This window comes from Pyrus communis, chromosome 9 (genome assembly GCF_963583255.1).
Source record: "Pyrus communis chromosome 9, drPyrComm1.1, whole genome shotgun sequence".
Taxonomy (NCBI): Eukaryota; Viridiplantae; Streptophyta; class Magnoliopsida; order Rosales; family Rosaceae; genus Pyrus; species Pyrus communis.
Window position 1 is genome coordinate 7,616,362 of NC_084811.1, and position 5,751 is coordinate 7,622,112.

General features: G+C 32.9%; 1 long non-coding RNA gene across 1 annotated transcript; it reads left to right on the forward strand.

The window, feature by feature from the left end:
- Nucleotides 1-2,801: 2,801 nt before the first annotated feature.
- Nucleotides 2,802-4,451, forward strand: LOC137744178 (uncharacterized). Its single transcript, XR_011069599.1, has 4 exons — nt 2,802-3,177; nt 3,289-3,605; nt 3,888-4,075; nt 4,268-4,451. It is a non-coding gene; the product is annotated as an uncharacterized lncRNA (long non-coding RNA).
- The last annotated feature ends 1,300 nt before the right edge of the window (nt 4,452-5,751 follow it).

Below are 5,751 nucleotides of genomic sequence, written 5' to 3' on the forward strand. Positions count from 1 at the left end.
AGAGGATGCCTTCAATCACATCAAGTTGAGTTTTTCCGTTAAGCAAATGCACATTTTGTGGAAATTTAAAATTTTCCATTTTATGGGAATATGGTTTAAAATGTACATTTTGTACATATTCAATGTGGTTTAAACTTTTCATTTTATGGAAATTAAAAAGTGTCTACCTCTTCGAATATATATAGCACCCACAACGAGTTACGACTTACGAATCTTCTAATATATATCATTCAAACAAATTAAAATACTCAAAATATCAAAAATTAACTAAAAAGAGAGTTTTTTCTTTTTTTTTTCTTTTCTTTTCTTAAACAATATATACACTAAGAGGGTGAGGGAGTGAATTTAAGCATATTGTTGCTAACTCATTGCGAGTAATTGGCACACCCCCTCTCTTTTAGTATAGATAATATACTTTGTTAAAAAAATCAATGATAATAATAAAAATGCAGAACCCCTCTTAGTGTCAATAATATTGTTTGTTAGAAAAAAAAATCTATAATAATAATAATAATAATAATAATAATAACAATAATAATAATAATGCTTAAATTGCTAATATGGACAAAAGCTAAAAGACTTTCATCAAAATTTAAAAATCAATAATATTTCAATCAATAAACATTGGTTGTTAGGACCACGTCCTAATTTTTCCAATTTTTAATTTCATACTCGACGTTACTAGTAGTTGGAATGAGGTACACTTCCAAATTCGGGGGATAAAATGAAATTCTCGCTATAAGTTGGGTGTTTTTTTTGTTATATTTACAACCAAAATTAGGGGATGATGTATTCAAACTCTTATCATTTGCAAAATTAAGATACTTTTGGTATGTCAACAAGTTCGTAGTATTACTAATAAAGGTGGTTTGAACATGTGAACTAAAGATCTACAAATTCTCCGGTTAGAAGATGCGATTACGGGATAGAGGATCAGGGTAAATAGGGTAGATTAATACATAAGAAGACTTCGAAAGAGACTTAAAAAAAAAAAGAAAAGAAAAGAAAAATTAGTATCCGGTCACTGGTTACTAATGTTCACTGACTGAAACCTTATTAGTTTTCAAAATTTGATAAAAGTCCCTAGCATTAATACAATAATGAATTTACATGTCAGTTACATAATTTAGGATTTTAATCTCACACCTTTATTGAACTCCTAACTAAATTTCAATTCAAAACATTTCCAAAAAATAAAAAATAGAATAAGTTTGTATCCCTTAATTTTTTATAAAAAGGTTTCCAATTTTTTAATCTTATATGTACTCATTCATGTAATTTTTCAATTTTAATCTTAAAATGTACCAATTCTTAAATATACCAATTTGTTGTATGTAAAATGTAACCCTTTTTTTAATAAAATCTATTCAATTTTTTTCTAATCCATTTTAAACTTATATGGGTACATACTTTTTCTTGATTTGAGAATGTATACATATCAAGTTTAATCAAAGAAATTTACTAATGTTATTAAGCTTAATATCTATTATTTTGTGTGGTTTTGAAGAATGTACCCATTTTATACTCACACACACACACACACACAAACACACACAAAATATATTGGAGAGTATAATTTATATTTTAGTAATTTTAATCCATAAATTATGGGTTTTTTTATATTTAAAATCTCATTAATATAAACGACTATAAATTTCAATTTTTAATCTAAAAATATAGTAACCTACATAGAAATACATTATCACATTAATTTTAAGAACTTCGATAAAAATTTGAAAAACCAACAAGGTTTGAGTCAAAGAATATTAATAGTTAAGGACCGCATTCAAAGTGTCCATAAAAAAAATATTTAGAACTGATGGAAAACTTAGTACAAAATCAAGTGCAGCATTGTTCTAACATTCATACATCTAAGGCCAATCTCGGCCAGCCATGTGCCCAGCCCGACCAACGGAATCTCGGTACCAGTGTTGAGCTCAAAAAAGCGAATTGCTTTCGCATTTTTCGCTTTCTGTGTTTTGTTTGCAGAAAGCTTCACCCCTGGTGCGATTTTAAATGGTTCAGTTGTTATATATAGGGCGAGGAAGACGGCAAAAGGGCAGATGAATCATGTCGGTCTTCACATGCACTGTTTGGCCAATAACTAAACAGAAGACGTTGCGTTTATATAAGTTTTCTTTTCAGTTTTCACATGCAAGGTATTATTGAAATGGAAATGGAACGTCATACTGACGGTGACCGACCATTGACTTATTTTACGTAAGTTACTCTTAAATTGTATTGACTCTTCGTGTTCGGCAGGAATTGTAGTTGTATACCTCAACTCAAAAGGCTTGCTTAGAAGTATTTGTAAATTTACATAGAATGTTTTTGATGAAATTAATTTTGAGTTTTAAAAATATTTTAAGTATTTTTTGAAAGAAGTATCATATATGTGTTTCTTGTAAGAAGCACAAGTATTTTTTTATGATCCACTTTAATTTTTACTAAGAATTGGTTTGGAAAATTTCAACAAAAACGCTTTCAATCATTTAAAATCACTTTCAAACGAACCCTAACTTTTATATGAGACTTTGGATGTAACAACCCGTCCAAAATTTTTACGAAATTTGAAATGAGGGTAAATTGGTAATTTCACGTTAGGAGATATTTTCCCTTTTTTTTTTTTGTGTGTGTGTGTGTGTGTTTGTTTTTTTTCTTTTGGGCTTGCTTAGTGTGCCAATGGGGGCCCACCCTAGCTTTTTGGTCCCCGGCTCTCTCTCTTTTCCCCCTCTCTTTTCTCTTTCTTCTCTCCCTATGAAGTTCTCTTTCATCTTTGTCTTTCTTTCCTTCCCCGAGCACACCCACATGCACGAAGGATTACCAATCAGCCACCTCCAACCTTCCCTCTCTCTCTCTCTAATCTCCCTCATCCCTCTCGGACTCTCTCACATCTCACATCTCTCGTCCCTCTTCTTCCTCTGCAAGTGCAGGCACTGAGACCACCACCACCACCATCGTATGTCAACAAATCCGGTGAGTTCCACGATTTCCGATTAGGTGAGCCTTGGAGTCACTTTTCTCTGCCTCAAATTGATGTTTGGTTTGATTGCCAAGTCTGTATACTCGTTGTTGTGAAGGATCAACACGAAATCGACTCGGAGTAACAAACCCAGTTTTTCGACGACTTTTGAGTGGTTTTCCGGCCAACTCCGGCCACGACCAAGAACACCAATGGTATATTTCTATTCCCCTCCTTCGTAGCTTCAAATCCATATATGGCATGCTTGTTATAGTTGTGACATGGAGCTAATCGGACTCCGTTTATCTTTCTGGCCATTTTTGCAGAAATCAGCTAACCCATGGCCTAAAACCCGGTTGACTTGACCCGCAACCCAGAATTGGATCCAACTCGACCCAGACCCGATGGAATATTTTTTAGAATATTCTTTTAGGGAATATTCCTTATGTTGACTTTTACGAAATTTGCTTGACACCTCTCTTAGGGTATTTTGACACCCTGATTCCAAATCTGGGTTCCGTTTTCCCAAATTCAATCATTTTAGTAGGGCTTTACTAATTGGTCCCTGTATGTGCTTAAGTGTGTTTATCAGTGGCAATTCCGTCCTCCCTAGTTTGAACGTCTCTTCAATGATGGATTATCTGTGAGTGGACCCCTTCTAAAATGCATGATTTTATTACTAGAACTGCATACTTGAAAATCATGATTTTATGACTACGGTTTATGAAAAGTTTACTGAGTTATTGGATTTACGCTTTATGAAATATCATGCTTTATCGAGTTTACATTACTAAGATATTTATGAATATGATTTATGATATGATGTTTGAGCTATTGAGCTCTGATGAGATATATTTTGGAAAGATTATGTTCATAATTTTCTATGCTTACTTAGTGGTTATTCATACTTTATGCCTTCAAGCAGGAGATGTAGTGCCTACGGGTGAATGATATATATATGCCTTCAGGCGGGTGATGTAGGGCATTCGGGCAAAAGATTTATATATGCCTTCAGGCAGGTGATGTAGGGCCTTTGGGCGGAAGATTTATTTATGTGTTCGGGCGTGTGATGTAGGGCCTTCGAGCGGAAGATTTATATATGCCTTTGAGCAGGTGATGTAGGGCCTTTAAGCGATTGTGATACCACTACTAAGCACACTACATACGATATATGTTTTATGGCAGGTTATGCTATATGAGTTTTCTAAAATTGGGGATTAGTAGGTTTAGGTTGAAGAATAATTGTTTTCGTATTACTTATATATAAACTTGGTCCACTCATACTTTGTTTTGCGTACCCTTCAGGTCTTAGAATTGAGGCGTACAATCCTGGCGTCAGGGCACTCCCGCATCGATATCTTCGAGTCTTGTCGGTGTAGGACCCATTCCTTTGTTCGTACCTTTTCATAGTATTTCTTCTACAGTATTCTTGATTAGTTGTATGCTCTGAACACGTTCCCACTTTTGCATATTCTTTATTAGTAAAATTTACGTGTTTTATTTACGTTTGTTCTTTCTTCATAATTTACATGCATGTTAATATGGCTTCGTCACCTTCGGGTGTCCGCCAACATATGCCTACCATGATGTTTGTAGAATATCGGGGTTGAGTGTGTCATTGAATGTGGTCCTTATTCAACTACGACATAGTGGTACATTCTACAATAGAAGGGAAAAAAAAAACAACGTATGTGCATATTCAACTACGGCACATGATTAGCAAGCAAATATAACAAGCAAATGATCATTTTTTTAACAAAATAATGTACTATTATTAAGGGGAGGGAAGAGTCTGAAACTATTACAAAATTTAGGGAAAGGAGAGTTTGACCTCGGGATACGTAACATAGGTAGAAATCTAACACACTATCCACAAAGAAATTTTACCACATGTAAGCAAATGATATCGTACCATTTGAATATGTAAAATCTATTTACAGCAAGAAGAGTGGAGAAAAAATGTCTACCTCTTCGAAACGGGTTAGGAATCTTATATATATCATTCAAACAAATTAAAATACTTAAATATAAAAAATTAACAAAAAGAAGAGTTAGAAAAGAAAACACCAGATATTGGGAGATAATTGCCTAAAAAAAAAAAGATTACAATCAATAAATATTGGTTATTAAGGATCGCATTCTAATTTTTCCAACTTTTAATTTCATACTCAACATTACTGATAGTTTGAATGAGGTACACTTCCAAACTCGGGGATATAAAATGAAATTCTTGCTATAAAGTTGGGTACTTTTTGTTTTTTTCACAACCAAAATTAGGGGATGAGTTATTAAAATAAAATAAAATAATTATGGTACGAGTTATTCAAAGGGAGTTTTAACAAAAAATCCGCGGCACTGTTCACTTTAACGAAAAACCATATTTTTACACTAAAAAGTCAATTCTAGTACTATTCACTTTACCCTTTGTTTTGTCTTTATCATTAAAACTCAAAGTTTTCAAACCCTTTTCATTAGTTTTACTTTATTCAAACTCTTATCATTGTGTGAAAAAATAATTGTTATTAATCAATTGAGTTACAAATTATTTGCAAAATTAATAAAATTTTTGGGTGTGTCACAAGACTCACACCATCGTAGTATTACTAATTAAGGTGGTTTGGACATGTGAAGTTGTGAACTAAAGATCTACAGATACTCCAATTAGAAGATGCTATTTTGAGACAGAGACTCAAAGCAAATAGGGTAGTGGAATACATAAGAACATCTAGAAAGAGATTCTAAAAAAATATATGGAGTATTTAGAGTTAACAGAAGATTTGAAACAAAAC